Source organism: Hemicordylus capensis, chromosome 1 (assembly GCF_027244095.1).
Source record: "Hemicordylus capensis ecotype Gifberg chromosome 1, rHemCap1.1.pri, whole genome shotgun sequence".
NCBI lineage: Eukaryota > Metazoa > Chordata > Lepidosauria > Squamata > Cordylidae > Hemicordylus > Hemicordylus capensis.
In genome coordinates, this window is record NC_069657.1 from 369,082,486 (window position 1) to 369,099,444 (window position 16,959).

The following is a 16,959-nucleotide window of genomic DNA, read 5'->3' on the forward strand; positions in this document are numbered from 1 at the left end:
ACAAACTCCACAAAAAAGACAGGGAGAGGCAGACTGGGGGTGGAGTAACACTGTATGTTAAATGAGGAATAGAATCCAACAGGCTAAAAAACCTAAGAGAACCAGAGTCCTCCACAGAAACATGTGACAATCAGAGGACTAAAAGGAAATGTGTTACTAGGGACATACTATCACACCCCAGATCAAAACACTGAGAGTGACCTGGAGTTGGAGAAATGAATCAAAGATGTGTCATAGCTGTAATAATGGGTGACTTAAATTACCCTCACATAGAATGGGCAAATGCACGTGCGGGCACTGACAGAGAGGCCACATTTCTAGACATCATCATCATCATCATCATCATCAATTTTTACATTTATATCCCGCTCTTCCTCCAAGGAGCCCAGAGTGGTGTACTACATACTTGAGTTTCTCTTTCACAACAACCCTGTGAAGTAGGTTAGGCTGAGAGAGAGGTGACTGGCCCAGAGTCACCCAGCTAGTTTTATGGCTGAATGGGGATTTGAACTCTGGTCTCCCCGGTCCTAGTCCAGCACTCTAACCACTACACCACGCTGGCTAAATGTACCTTAGAAGAGTTAATTGCAGAAACAACCAGAGAGAAGGCAACCTTGGACTTAATCCTGAGTGGTGTCCAGGACCTGATGCGAGGTGTCAGAGTTGTAGAACCACTGGGGAACAGTGACCATAGTGTGATCCAATTCAGCTTATATGCAAGTGGAGCATTACCAAGTCCAACAAAGGTTGGACTTCTAAAGAGGAAACTTCTCAAAAATGGGGGGACTGGTTAAAAGGAAGCTGAAAGCTAGGAGCATCAAGTCAATCCAGAAAGCATAAAACTTATTTAAAGTCACAAAAATAGAAGCTCAGTTGGAATGTATACCAAGAAGGAGAAAAGGTACCACCACCAAGTTCAGGAGGACACCAGTGTGGCTAACAAGTAGAGTCAGGGAAGTTCTAAAAGAGAAGACGACTTCCTTCAGAAAATGGAAATTTTGCCCAAATGATGAGAACTGGAAGGAGCATAAACTCTGGCAAAGGAAATGCAAGGAGACAATAAGGGGTGCAAAAAGAGAGTTTGAAGAACATATAGCTAGAAGTGTCAAGCAGAATAACAAAAACTTATTTAAATATATTAGAAGCAGAAAACCTGCCAAAGGAGGTGGGACCCTTTGATGAAGGCTTGAAAGGGATTGCAGAGAAGCTGAATTAGTTTTGCATCTGTCTTCATGGTGGAGGATACTGACCATATACCCACTCTGGAACTGAGCTTCTCAGGCTTGAAGGCTGAAGAACTGGGACAATTTGAGGTGATGAGAAAGGATGTTCTAAACTTTCTTGAAAAACTAAAAAGTTAAGTCTCCAGGCGGTTGGTAAAACTGTGGTTGGCAAGGGGTGACTGTAGTCTGTTTTACAAAGGATAAGAATAGCCTGCTGGATCAGGCCCAAGGTCCCTCCAGTCCAGCAACCTGTTTCACACAGTAGCCCACCAGGTGCCTCTTGGAAGGCCACAGGCAAGAGGTGAGGGTATGCCCTCTCTCCTGCTGTTGCTCCCCTTCAGCTGGTATTTAGAGGAATCTTGCTTCTGAGGCTGGAGGTGGCCTATAGCCACCAGACTAGTAGCCATTGATAGACCTGTCCTCCATGAATTTATCTAAGCCCCCTTTAAAGCCGTCCAAGCTAGTGGTCATCACCACATCCCCTGGCAGAAAATTCTATAGATAAGTTATGCGCTGTGTGAAATAGTACTTCCTTTTACAATGAATATGAATACGATGAATATTATGCCGCTTTTGCTGGTTACCCCAACTTCTAGAGCATTTATGAGTAAGTTAAACACAACTGAGCCCAATACAGATACCCAGGGGACCCCACTTTTTTCTTCCCTCCATTGTGAAAACTGTCCATTTATTCCTGCCAAGTGTCCTGTCCTTCAACCAGTTACCAATCCAAAATTGAATCCGTCTCCTTAACCCATGACTGCCAAGTTTACCCAAGAGCCTTTTGGAAGTTCAAGTATACTATACTGAATGGGTCATCTTTATCCACATGCCTGTTGACCCTCTCAAGGAACTCTAAAAGGTTGGTGAGACAAAACTTGCCCTTGCAGAAGCCAAGCTAGTTTTTCCTTCAGCAAGGCCTGTTCTTCTATATGCTTTACAATCTTGTCCTTAAGAATGCTTTCCATCAGTTTTACCAGGCACAGAAGCTAAGCTAACTGGCTTGTAGTTCCATGGATCCCCCCTGGATCCCTTTTTGAAAATTCTAGTTACACCGGCTGTTTTTCAGTCTTCTGGACTCTTATTCAGGCCGACTTAGATTCAAACTCCACAGTTGTTACAGAGTCTGATGCCGAGGAGTCCAGCAGCTCCTCTTATGTGATGACCCTGGATCAGTTTCAGCTCATGACCCCTAAGGATGTGGACAGGTTGCTTGGGATAGTGCGGCCTACCATCTGCCCTCTTGATCTTTGCCCAACATTGCTTATGATATCTGGCAGGGGGGCTGTTGTAGAGGGCCTGGCAGAGATCATAAATACTTCTCTGAGGGAGGGCAGGATGTTTCCTTGTCTTAAGGAAGCAGTCACTAGACGGCTTCTGAAAAAGACTGCCTTGGATCCCTCAGAGCTAAGCAACTACAGGCCTGTCTCCAACCTTGATATGGCTGGACAAGGTGATTGAGAAAGTGGAGGCCTCCCAGCTCCAGGCGGTCTTGGAAGAAACTGATCATCTAGACCCATTTCAAACTGGCTTTTGGACAGGCTATGGGGTGGAGACTGCCTTGGTCGGCCTGATGGATGATCTTCAATTGGGAATTGATAGAGGGAGTGTGACTCTGTTGGTCCTTCTGGACCTCCCAGTGGCTTCTGATACTATTGACCATAGTATCCCTCTAGAACACATGAGGGGACTGGGGGTGGGAGGGTGATGTCGGCGATTTGGTGCAGTGTGTTATCAGTATGCTGGAAATCTATTTCTCCATGTCAACATAAGAAGGCATAACCTCCCTAAACACCTGCCTGGAGGCAGTAATGGGCGGGATGAGGGATAACAAATTGAGGCTGAATCCAGGTAAGACAGAGGTACTTATTGTGTGGGGTCAGAACTTGGGATACCATTTTGATCTGCCGGTTCCGGATGGGGTCATGCTCCCCCACAAGGAATAGGTACGCAGTCTGGGGTGTTTCTGGATCTGAACCTCTTCATGGTGTCTCAGGTTGAGGCAGTGGACAGAGGTGCTTTTTATCGGCTTCCGCCAATACACTAGCTGCGTCCATTTCTTGAGATGAACGACCTCAAAACGGTGGTACACAAGCTGATAATCACTAGGCTAGATTACTGCAATGCACTCTACGTGGGGCTGCTTTTGTACATAGTCCAAAAACTACAGTTGGTTCAGAATGAGGTGTCCAGGTTGGTCTCCAGGTCATCTAAGAGAGACCATATTACTCCCGTGTTCAAAGAACTGCACTGGCTGCTGATACATTGCTGGGCAAAATACAAGTTGCTGGTTATAACCTATAAAGCCTTAAACACCTTAAGCCCTGGGTATTTAAGAAAACTCCTTCTTCGCCGCGAGTCCCACCACCTGCTAAGATCATCTGGAGAGGTTCACCTGCGGTTGCAGCCAACTTGTTTGGCGGCTACTCAGAAACAGGTCTTCTCCATTGCTGCTCCTTAACTTTGGAATACACTCCCTGTTGAAATAAGAGCCTCCTCATCTCTGGCAACTTTTTAAAAAACACTGAAGACACATTTATTCACTCAGGCTTTTAATTAGACTTATAGTTTTAAATTTTTTAATACTGGGTTTTAAATGATTTTAATTGTAAGCCGCCCAGAGATGCAAGTTTTGGGCAGTATAGAAATATTTTAAATAAATAAGAAAGAAAAAATGACAGAGAGAGAAAGAAAGAGAGAAAGAGAGAAATGGTGGTGTTACCACTGTTATGACCCACTTTAAATCAGGGCACAACCAGTCCCACCTTAGCAAACAATGGACCGATTCACATGACCAAAAGCTGGATAGGGGGATTTTCCAGCCAGGATCCCAGATCTATGCATGCAATCCCAAAGACCAGTTGCATGACTGCAAACATCAAGGAGGACAGGAAAGTGACCGTGCGCTAGCCATGAGCAGGATAAGACAGCACGGGTTATGCTTTCCCTCAGCCCTTAATAAAATACTGGTGAAATGATGTTGGCTGGCCACACCGTTCCTACTAGATAGCAGTCAGGACCAGTATTCCCTCTAAGGCGTGCGCACATGCCTGCACTCAAAAGTTTTTTGATGTCTGCTCAGTGAATTTTAGAACCCGCTCAGGTTTAATCAAGAAGCTCACACCCTGAATGCATGTGCACGCACATTGCCTTGATACTCCTGCCCAGAACAAAACTCGTTCCGCACAGGGATGAAAAAGAATTAGAGAGAAAATTGGTCAGGACACAATCACGTTCCCATCCTCCTACACACGACCTGTTCTCAGAAGAACAGTCCTCCTACCCAGTTGTTGGTTACGCAAACACACTTAACATATTAGTTAAAGCTTCAGAAGCCCCATTACACTATTGGCTAATATGCGGAACAAAAAACTTTTAAACTTGGCTGCTTTGTGCATTCACAAAGAAGTTGAACTAAACTGAAGGAAAGTCACCTCTAGGAAGATGAAAGCATTTTGGTCCACCTTAAACAGGGCAGATTAACCATATTAACAGTAACAGATTTTTAACAAGGTCAAACAAATGCAGCTCTTTACAGAATCACACAGCAGTTTTGCAAGTGACTCATGGCAAGGATGTAGGTGTGTGCGTGTGTGTGTGTGTAGCTGACACATTCTGGATTTTGTTCTTCATCTGGACAGTTATCTCAATGCACCACCAAACTTTAGTTCCATTTTTAAACAGAAACACCATGACACCCTACTCTCTTACAAGGATCTTTCCTAGGTGCAGCTGAAATTCAGATATTTTTAAAACCATTTGTAAATACAGTTAAGAAACAGTATTGCAAGTTCAGATACAACATTCACATGGACTGCCTTATAATTTTTAAAAAATTAGGAATTCTACTTTAAAGGCTGCCTAAAAATATTACTTTAAAAACCCCACTTTCTTCACAAGTAACTTAAACAGTGCTTATTTACAGAGAAAGTCAAGAGATAAAAATTCATCACATAATGTGATGCTTTTCTGGAAGCTCAGTTCACTGAATCCCAAAGAGATTACAAGGCTGTTCTCACAGGCAGCCTGACCTGGGTTACGCCGAGTGTGAGAACCATCAGCTTTGGGCCCAATCCTGGTGGGGCAGCACCGCCTAGCCCTGCTATTTACCCTGGCTGTTAGCCGAGGTTAAGGGAGTGAATGCTCCCTTACCCCAGGCTAACAGCTTGTGTGCTTGCTGGGGCTATGGTTAGAACCAGCTGACACAGACAGGTGCTTAGTACATCTCTTGGGGGAATACCCCAATACAATGTGCATGTCACACATTGCATTGTGGGATTCATGGAGGCTGGAACAACAAATTCTGGCCCTAGATCCCTCCAGTGGTTCCTCTAATTTTTTTCATCTCTGTGTGGGATGAGTTTTGTTCTGGGTGGCAGTATCAAGGCATTGTGTGCACACCTGCATTCAGAATGGGGCCTTCCTGATTCAGCCTGAGCAGGATCTAGAATGAACTGGGTGAACATCCAAAAACTTGTGAGCACACGCACGTGTGCACGCCTTAGAGGGAACAGTAGATCCCTCCGCTCAGTTCTGTGCTTCTCATGTGGGAGTGGGCTGCTCATGCAGGAGTGGGAAACGTGCTCCCAACACCAATCCCTCGATCATCTGCAGGGAAGGTAAGCTTTTTTTTTAGCCTTCCCCACCCCACCTACTCTTGGCGATCATGAGAATCACCTTACAAGTCATTGCTAGTCCTCAAATTTATATGAACAAAACCTTTAAAAAACAAAAACAAAGGATACAGCTTCAGGAACCAAAAATCCAAGAAGACTCATGGTATTTTAACATCTCATAATACTAATTACATTTCAGGATTTTGCCATTGAGAGTGCAAAGAGGAGATCTGGCTCAGTTATGGCAGTCTGGGGATCACAGTTCAATTTGTTGACATAGCATAACAGTTCTCCCATGTAAATAGCTATGCAAAGCATATGCATGCAAAACAGTTATTATGCCTTGCTTGCAGCACTGAGATTGATCATATTGCCATTATAGGTAGAACTGTCTGCAATGCTGAAATGGGTATCCTTTTTCCTGTCACCTTCCCCGCCCACACACAAACACACACACCTCAAGTCACCCATGCTTCTATATTGGATAATCAAACCAGAATATTACTGGGGCAAAACCCAAGAAGGTAATCCAGTTCTCAAGGTCAGCTAAGAGAGTACCTGCCCTAATATAGCACACTTCAACTCTGAATCAACTGTTGAATATTCTAAATTGGCAGCATACAGCCTATAATTTATTTTTATTTCCAGGACAGCAGCAGCATATCCCTGTTTCAGGGCCTTTCCACACCCACATTACCTCAGCATTAAACAGTCCTGAAACATCTATAAACATTTGGAACTTAAGCTATATATTCAGTATTCCAATAGGTCAATTCAGCTTCTAATCTAAATGGTATGAACAGCCTTGGACCTCTCTGCCTCCAACGTTGTCAGTCAGCTGAAGATAGAATGCTGAAAAGGGCATCATATCACTATGCGCAACATTCTTATAAGTCAAACTAAGCAAAGTCTTTCCCCAAACCACTGAGTACATTTGCATAGGCATTTTCTCCACTTCTAGTTAAACCACAAGCACAGGAAATGCTACTTTTAAACAAGCAAATACCATACAGTGCAGAAGGCATGATCATCCCAGCAGCTGTCCTTAACTACCTTGTGTACAGTTCAGAAAATGCTGGTCCTTGACCTATGTGAAGGCCTGGTGCAGGTGCACTGCATTATTTGTGTGTGTTTTAGATGTGCACCTAAGCCACCTAATGACGCAGTAGGGAAATGACTTGACTAGCAAGCCAGAGGCTGTCAGTTCAAATCTCTGCTGGTATGTTTCCCAGACTATGGGAAACACCTATATCCACTTTTCCCTCTAAGCAGGGGCGTAACTATAACAGGGCAAGGGGAGACAGTTGTATGGGGGCCCACTGCCTTGGGGGGGGTGCAGAGGCAAATCACATGACTGACTCACCCAGCCGCGCACCCACCCTGGCTTCCTTCAGTTGTATTCATCCTCCATAATTGATGTGAGTAAGACCTGGACCTACCAGAACAGCATGTCCTTCTCTAGTACCATTAAATGACTTGCATCATCCTCAATTTACAAAACCTTTTTAAAAATAATTTAGGATGATGTTCTGTTGTGGCACATAGAAGAGATATATATATCAATCACTATGTTTTTTGTTACCACTATTCAACCTCATTTAGGATTTCTTTACTTCATGAGCTGAGCTTCAGTGGGAAGGGGCATTTTAAAATCTTCTCTCTGGGCCCACTACAACCTTGCTATGCTCATGCCTCTAAGGCGTGCGCACATGAGCATGCTCACAAGTTTTTGGATGTCTACTCAGTTCATTTTAGATCCCACTCGCGTTGAATCAGGAAGGCCCCATTCTGAATGCATGTGCGCACACACTGCCTTGTTACTGCAGCTCAGAACAAAACTCATTCTGCATAGAGATTAAAAAAATTAGAGGGACTACTGCCTATATCGGGCAGCAGAGATACAGGAAGATGCTGAAAGGCATCATTTCATGCTGTGTGGAAGATGGCAATGGTAAACCCCTCCTATATTCTACCATAGAAAACCACATGGCTCTGACACTGACTTGACAGCACACTTTACTTTTTAGATGTGCATCTGCTCTCCATAAAACAAGAAGGAAATATGCAGGTATAACCCCATCTTCAAGGAAGTTCCTCACATTACTTAGAGCAGCGTAGATGCACTTCAACCAGTTTATAGCCCAACCCTATGCAGATTTAGGCACACTTAAACAAGGGCATTATTAGGGGGTGGCCCATGGGGGACAGACCCCAAATGAATTGCTCAGAGCCCTGAATCTCATCAGCCACCTCCCTCTTCCATGACCTCTTCCAGAAAGGAAATACAGCTCTCTGCTGCTCCCACTTTCATAGGTGCTGTGTTATACTTTTAGAGACTTTAACAAACATATGTAATTGCTCTTGGGGTGGGTGGGGGTATGACTGCATTTAATCATCAAGCGGGGGGCTATTGGCTGAAAACTTCTAAATACTTAGCAATGCCCCTGCACCTAATCCCATTGAAATTAACAGGTTTAATCCCACCTAATTCTGCATAAGATCAAGGTATTATCCATTAAGATATTTACTTATTTTTAAATGTCTACACCACCCCAAACTTTTGTCTCTGGGTGGTTTATAGCAACCAAATCCCCATTAATTTGAACTGAGCTGGACTGCATCCCCGGACCTACTGGTTTTAGTGAAGCTAAACTGCATTTGCAAGCAGAGATGGAAATGGGTGCAAATATTCAAGGTATTATACTTCCTCCTATCAGAAAGAACTTGAGATGAGTAAAAACAATCTCAATATTTAGGCAATCCATACCATCACAACACACATCATATTCTCACCTTCTCTCATGAAGTATAAATGGGGCTCAGACAACCTCCCTGTTCAATAGAAGACACAGTTAAAAAACAACACAAAAACCCCACACTGTCCATTGTGTATTTTTCTTTCAGAGAAAGCTGGGCTGGGCTGCAGAAATTTGCACCAATCCGTTTGTTGAGATGTAAAGATGCCAGCCAATAGCCTATCTGATCTTGAGAAGTCCTACCTGTTCCAATGTTAATCAAATGTGTGCATTGGCAAATAATGTCTCTGAACTGGTCAAGCTGTCAGGAGAATGTGTGCCTTAGATTACAAGCCTATGCACTTTTGCCTGGGAGTAAGCCCCACTGAACTGAGAAGGACTTGCATCCTGAAACTGTGCATGTTTATTTGGAAGTACATGGATAAAAACAGTAACATTATAGCTAAGTGAGAGGATTCAATTTAAAGACTATACACAAGGCAAGTTACTTGGTTTGTACTAGAAGTTGCTTTCTAATCTGTGGAACCATCATTTAGGAAATCAATTTTAATTCAGAACTTTAGAGTTTAGTTCTGTAATGCTCTATCATGAATTATACTGCCTAGCTAACAAGTGCAATAGTTTTTCCTCATTTGTACTTCTATGCATGCTACAGACAGAATCACACATACATACATACACACACACACACACACACACACACAGACACACCCCTCCAAGAGAGGGCTGAGAGAGATTCCTGCCTGCAACCTTGGAGAAGCTGCTGCCAGTCTCTGCAGAAAATACTGAGATAGATGGACCAATGGTCTGACACAGTAGAAGGCAGCTTCATATGTTCCTGTCTGCACCTCTAACGATGTTCAGGATCAAAAACCAGTCTACATACTCATGCTGGAACAGGCTGCTAGCAACACACTAGTTCTTGCAGATGCATACATCTAAGCCACACATGCAGCCTACAGAAATGCAGAATGAGATACACAATTTAAAAAATCCAGCTCATACACGAGTATGTCAGTCAATTCCCACTTGAAGCAAATTGTGTTCTGTGCAACTGGTTTGTATAATTTGCAAACCAAAAACAAACTATCTGCAGCATCATTTGCTATAACAGATCCATCTTTGCCTTTGCCTTGATCTAGCTAGTCACACGAATCATTAGCAACTGGCTCGATGTGCATGAAAAAAACACTTAACACACAACTTCAGGTGGTTAGCCAGTAGTACCTACTAGCCACCGCTTCACTTTTCCTAAATGCTAAAGCAACTTTAGGAGCTTTTGTAGATCGGATGGAAAACAGAGTGCATGTGTTCTAGTACCATGTTGCATTTCATCAGCAACAGCTAATGATTTAGACAACATCGTCCTTTTGGTGAGTAAAGCACATTCAGGAAAGCGGCTGTAAATAGAATGTCACAAATGTCTGTTTCCTAGGCAACCCCTTTCCTCCCCCACCTCCTCTTTGTGGTTGGGGAAAAACCAAAACGAAACGTAAGAGAAGGCAACAAACGCGTGCTGGATCTTTGCACAAACAAAACCATCCAAAACATACGATAGGCATTACTAGGTGTAGTTAGGATAAGAAAAGTCAATAGAGGGGATGTTTCTCAAGATTTTTTTGCCGTTTCCATGGAAACCGTGAGGGTACGAAAAATGTTGCATGTCACAACATGTAGCCCCCAAAAGAAAAAGAAAAACCTTGTTGGCGAAAGCTTTTTCTTACACAAAACGAATTAACAAACCGAGACTGGGATATTCCAGTAGCGGGAAGTATCAGTCTCATTAAATCAAGTAAGTTCTTTCCCAGCAGACTGTAAGCCAGATGCTTTAGTCCACCCTAACACATTGTGCACTATCCTCTTTACAAGATGCTTCAGGGTTTGTAAGGGCTACAACCCAATCAAGAAGGCGGGGGGGGGGGGGAGAGACGCGAGAGAAATGCACTATTCGTGCAAATTCAAAGTTCTAGAGAACTAACGGCAAGAAGATCACACATACCTCGTGCTAGCCAGAGCTTGACAGAGATGCTTTGGAAAGCAACGCCAAAGACCGAAGCTGGGAAATTGCCACTATTTTGCATGAGCTGAAAGTCTGCCAACACGGTGAAAGAAAGCCAGACTCCACCCTAGGGGTGGGTCCTTAAAAAAAAAGGAAAGGAGAGGGCTCCTCAGCTGACGTCTCTCCCCACCTCATGTCACTTCCTCCTTTTAAAGCTGCGATACAGCAGTTGTGGCGGGGGGAGAGAAGAGGATTGCTCTCCTCGTGTAACCCGACCCTGGCCCTTGTCAAAGCCCCGCCAATTAGCCAGAGGAAGTCACCCCTCTCCAGCCCTCCTTGCTTTTCAGCTGTTAAATGGAAACCAACCTTCAGACAAAAGCCCTTTGTGAAGCATCTTTTTCTTCCCCTCTTAATCCTTCTTGCCTTCTTTCATGCAAAAAGGGCTGCATTTGTCCCTACCAGACAGACAATGGTGTCATGCCCGTTCTCCAAATTAGATCATTATTAATTTAAAAGAAACATGACCGATGGGCATTATCCAAGACCAAATTTGCCCCCTTTCCTGCTTTGCAAGTTTATTAACAAAAGGGTACAGCAGAAAACTGATTTATAATGCGGCCATTTCGCCAAATAATAAATCAATTGAATGCGCTTAAGTTTCTATGTTTACTGGAGATAAGCCCCACTGGGTTCAATAGGGCTTACCTCCAAGCAAGGACCTGCCTGTACATAGCATCTTCACAGCAAGAACTCCAAACCAGTTGAAACAACATGCACACTTTATAAAGGATCTAATACTCTTGTCTTCTAGAATCTCAGCCCCCAGGGCAGGAACCTGTCTTCTCATATGCTGTGAAGTGCTATAGCCTATGTATGCAGACTGCACGATGTAAAATAATAACTAGCTGACCCCACACAGAGCATTTGTGCAGTTGTGCACTGAGCCTGTGGCATCCCCCTGCAGCGCTTTCGCTCACTCGCTCTCCCCCGCCACTCACTCTCCCCCACCGTTTGCTCGCTCTCTCCCCGCCGCTCACTCGCTCTCCCCCCACCACTCGCTCGCTCTCCCCCCGCCGCTCACTCACTCGCTCGCTCTCCCCCCGCCGCTCGCCCGCTCTCCCCCCGCCACTCACTCACTTGCTCGCTCTCCCCCCGCAGCTTGCTCTCCCCCCGCAGCTTGCTTGCTTGCTCTCCCCCCACAGGGGGGGTTTCCCCCCACAGCTCTCTCCCCCCCCAAGCTGCAGCCCCCTATCCCCAGAGACCCCCTCACCCTCACCTGAACCCCGCTCCTGCTCCTCCCTCCAGGAGCAGCAGCAGTGGTTGACCAGGCTATTCCTCTCTGCTGCCACCACCATGGCTGCTCGTTCCCCTCAGGCTGCTGACAGGCCTGGGCCCATCCCTTGCCTGCCTGCCTCCCTCTGACAATGACCTCGGTAGCTCCAAACAGCAGCAGTGGTTGACTGGGCCCTTCCTTGCTGCTAGTGCTGCCATGGCCGCTCATTCCCCACAGGCCACTGACAGGCTCGGACCCTCCCTTGCCCTTCCTTCTGTCTCTCTTCCCCCGTCCTTTTTCTCCTGAGCAGAGGCAGCCTCCTTCCCCCTCTAAAATCAAGAACATCTTCCAACTAGTAACAGTTGCATTCCAACTGACCTTAACCATCATAGGCTCCTCCTCCCTATCTGCATATGGAATCCCCACTGCCCAATCAGCATGGTGCTTCTGCTTGCAAACTCTGTCAGCCAATTGCCTCCTTTCTACCACGTCCCCACGCATGGCCCGTCTTGGAGAAATAATAATATAGATGGCTGTGACGCACTTATTTATTTAACACATTTGTATACCGCCCCAAACACAAGTCTCTGGGCGGTTTACAATGAAACAATAAAAACAACAGAAAAAAAGATTAAAACAGTACAATTCAAAATTTAAAACATTAAAACGATTAAACACACAACTAAAACACTGATCTGATTAACAGTACAAATAACTTACACTTGCCTTTATACCTAAAGGTGCTTTAAATCAGTGGTTCTCAAAATGTGGGGTGGACACAAAGATTAAGCGAGGGAGAGGATCTCACAGCAGACAGAGCCAGAATACTTTCCTCCCAGTAGCAAAGTTTTAGTACTGTAGTTTGGCCACTAAAACTGCTTTAGCTAAGCAAGGAAGCTACACAGAGGGCGGAAACACATGGAAACTGGTGGCCTACACACCTCCTCCCCACCCTGCCGCCTTCCCTCTCTACAGGCTTTACTGTGGGAGAAAGTGATGCGTTAGGATGGCAGTATATAAAATGTGTATAGGCACATACGAGTAAATCAGAGCTGTTCACATTGCTGATTTTTATTACAGGTGATTGCCATTCATTATGGTTTTTCAAAGATTGGTTTGTTCACACAGCTGGTTACTTGTTTTTTTCATTTACGAAAGGAAACATTGCTGGGTTGTTCTGATGTATTGGTGTTCTTGAGCAAGACCACCATGGAGGGGTGTGTGTGTGTGTGTGTATATATATATATATAGAGAGAGAGAGAGAGAGAGAGATAACCAAGTGGAAGTGAACACGAGCTTTCCAATCCCTGCCCCATCCCCAATATGCTCCCAAACTCTGCTTATTCCTGTGTACCGTAACCAGGCATATAATCTCCCCCATCTCCCCACTATAGAGCTTGAAACCTGTCATGGATTTTGCAGTAGCTGGACCTTCCTGTTCTAGTGCATGGGAACCAGATGGCATGGTGAACATAAGAACATACGAACAGCCCTGCTGGATCAGGCCCAAGGCCCATCTAGTCACACAATGGCCCACCAGATGCTACCAGAAGCCACAGGCAGGAGTTGAGGGCATGCCCTCCCTCTTGCTGTCACTCCCCTGCAACTGGTACTCAGAGGCATCCTGCCTTTGAGGCTGGAGGTGGCCCACAGCCCTCCGACTAGTAGCTGTTGATAGACCTCTCCTCCATGAAGTTATCCAAACCCTTCTTAAAGCCATCCAGGTTGTTGGCTGTCACCACATCTTGTGGCAGAGAATTCCACAAGTGGATTATGCGTTGTGTGAAAAAGTACCTCCGTTTGTTGGTCCTAGATTTCCTGGCAATCAATTTCATGGGATGACCCCTGGTTCTAGTGTTATGGGAGTGGGAGAAGAATTTCTCTCTATCCACTTTCTCCACACCATGCATGTTTTTATAGACCTCTATCATGTCTCCCCACAGTCGTCTTTTTTCTAAACTAAAAAGCCCCAGGTGTTGTAGTCTTGCCTCATAAGAAAGGTGCTCTAAGCCTCTGATCATCTTGGTTGCCCTCTTCTGCACCTTTTCCAGTTCTACAATGTCCTTTTTTAGATGTGGTGACCAGATTTTACACAGTACTCCAAGTGTGGTCGCACCGTAATTTTGTATAAGGGCATTATAATATTAGCAGTTTTCTTTTCAATCCCCTTCCTAATGTTCCCTAGCATGGTATTGGCCTTTTTCACAGCTACTGCACATTGAGTCGACACTTTCAACGAGCTGTCCACCACGACCCCAAGATCCGTCTCCTGGTCAGTCACTGACCGCTCAGTCCCCATCAGCATATACTTGAAGTTGGGGTTTTTTGTCCCAATGTGCATCACTTTACACTTGCCAACACTGAACCAAATTTGCCATTTTGTCGTCCACTCACCCAGTTTGGAGAGATCCTTTTGGAGCTGCTCACAATCCGTTTTGGATTTCACTACCCGGAAGAGTTTGGTATCATCTGCAAATTTGGCCACATCGCTGCTTACCCCTGCTTCTAGATCATTTATGAAGAAATTAAAAAGCACCAGTCCCAGTACAGATCCCTGGGGGACCCCACTTCTTACTTCCCTCCATTGTGAAAACTCTCCATTTTATACCTACTCTCTGTTTCCTGTCTTTCAACCAGTTAGCAGTCCAAACATGTACTTGTCCCCTTATCCCATGACCGCTAAGTTTCCTCAGGAGTCTTTGATGAGGAACTTTGTCGAAAGCTTTTTGCAAGTCCAGGTATACTATGTCAACTGGATCACCTTGATCCACACACTTGTTGACACTCTCAAAGAAGTCCAAAAGGTTGGTGAGGCAAGATTTACCTTTGTGGAAGCCATGCTGCTTCACTCCCAGCAGGGCCTGTTGTTCTAGGTGCTTGACAGTTTTATCCTTGAGGATGCTTTCCATCAATTTGCCTGGAAAGCATCCTCGAGGATAAAATTGTAAAGCACATAGAAGAACAGGCTCTGCTGGGAGTGGAGATGGCGGGCTACTGCAATCCCACTGCCAGCCTCCCAAATCTCAGGCCTGGTCATGCTACAGCCCATTTAGGGCCTCTTTGCAGGCACAGATGTTAGTGTAATGGCGGGTGTGCCTGCACAGAGGCCCTAAATGGGCTGCAGCATGATCGAACCTGAGATATGGGAGGCCGGCAGGAGCCCCTGCCACCTGCACCACACCATCCAATTCCCCACGATCCACACCGTGCCATCCACTGGTTTTTAAGGAATATAATACCCTTTCCCTCACCCACCCCCACCAGCCACTGCCACCACCACCCCATCACTGGCTTGATTTTAAAGGAACATACTGCATTTCCCCCTTGCCTCCTGCCATCCCATCCTCACTACTGCTGTAGCCATCAGCTTTTTTTTTTTTAAGGTATTTACTAGATACTACATTTTTCTTCCTCCACACCCAATTACTCTTGCCAAAGCCCTTTACAAGTAAGGGCAACACTCTCTCTCCTTTACAAGTAAAGCTGAGAGAGAGTTGGAGTTAGTTGCATTGGAATAGGAGGTGGTTTGAGCTGAGGGTTGAGAGATTGGGTGTGTGTGTTCTGAACAGGAGAGATTGTTCAGGTGGTTGTGTGGAACTTGAAGGGTGAATATGTGGAGGCTGGAGAAACAGCAGTGTTCTGGGCAGCTCCTAGTAACAGACAAGAAGGTCTGGAAGAATTCACTAAGTTTACAAACCCAGTTTTAATTACCTCTGTCCCAGTTATCTCACCCTATGTGTCACATTTTATCCAGATGAAAAAAACCACTCAGAAAGTTGAACAGCAGATGTACCTAGTAACTTGGTAAGAGAAGCTTGTGTTCCCTGCTTTATTCTAATCAGTAAATTATTATTCTAATCAGTAAATAATAAACTTATTCTTGTTTTCATTTTATACCTCAAGTTTTGTTTCATTTTATATCCTGAACATATATCATGCATTCGCGAGGCTACGCAGCCAAAGGTGTTGAGTACCAAGAGCAGAGTAACAGGAGTTTATATGGGGGCAGTGAGGGAAAGTAAAAACTGAATGAATTCCCAGAACCTGGAGACTAAACTGTCACAGAACAATAAAAACAATTCACCTCCCTGGAATTGAGAGGGGCATCAGGGAGGGACCATGACAACCACACACAACCATTTTCAACACACCCCCAAAGTGAAGACACATATTATGCATTAGGGGCCAATCATCATGAAAACTCCTGGATAAATATTGCGGACTGTGTGAACAGCAGCTTGCTTTTACCTTATTGAAGTCGCTGTAAACCTTCCCCAACCCTAATTGTAGGGAAGCAGGAATAAATCGCTATTTGGAAAACCTCTGGCTGGCTGGCTGACTTTAGGAGGGTGTGTAAAAAAGCTTTGTTTTAGGTGTCCCCCCCCCTCCCACATATGTTGGATTAGTGCCCCAGTCGACAGATCCTTGGCTGCATACAGGATTCTGTATATTGTCCTGCCAAAAAGAAAGCTGCCAGAAGGAAGACTAACTTTAGAAAGAGACTAGAGATCAAGAAGTCCAAGAACCTCTATTTTAAGTATATGCACTTGAACTGATTCAAGTGAAAGGTGTTCTGAACATTAGACGCCCCGGGGAGGCCGCCTTCGGAGGTGGGACTGAGGGCTGGGGCAGACATACTGACTTCAACAGCTAGAGAAGATTCTTGCTCACTTCACTGTTGGCGAGATTGGGTCGAAGTAGTTGTAATGTGTTTGGGTTCATCTAGAGATGGGGAGACAGGGGGTGCCTTCGTTGACTATGGGGCAGCTATCCTGGTGGTGGTGGGGAATAGAAGAAGTAACATTGGCAGGTCAGCAGGCTGTTCCAGGGGACAGGTAGTCAACAATTTAATAGCTGTCTCCCCTTCCGGCTGTCCTGCCAGCTCTGTGACCTTGGGGAACACTGCCAGCAACCCCCATAGCCTTACCTTGTTCCTCTGCAATGCCAGGTCAGTCCAAAATAAACCCAAACTCATCCATGATTTGATTATGGATGAAGGGGCTGACCTGGTGTGTATCACTGAGACTTGGTTGGAGGAGCCTAGTGGCCCAGTCTGGTCCCAGCTTCTTCCCCCAGGGTATTCTGTAGAGGA

General features: G+C 45.2%; 1 protein-coding gene across 4 annotated transcripts in view; it reads right to left on the reverse strand.

The window, feature by feature from the left end:
• Window positions 1-11,900, reverse strand: part of AGPAT4 (1-acylglycerol-3-phosphate O-acyltransferase 4) — a 92,091-nt gene extending 80,191 nt beyond the window's left edge. The window contains exons 1-2 of one of the 4 annotated variants that reach the window (XM_053295110.1): window positions 11,871-11,900; window positions 10,595-10,734 (exon numbers count right to left, since the gene is read on the reverse strand). The gene's annotated coding sequence lies outside the window, so the exon portion shown is untranslated. Of the gene's footprint in view, window positions 1-8,632; window positions 8,645-10,594; window positions 10,816-11,870 lie in introns of those variants that run through there. The other 3 variants (XM_053295134.1, XM_053295118.1, XM_053295128.1) reach the window with 3 other exon arrangements.
• Window positions 11,901-16,959: the final 5,059 nt, after the last annotated feature.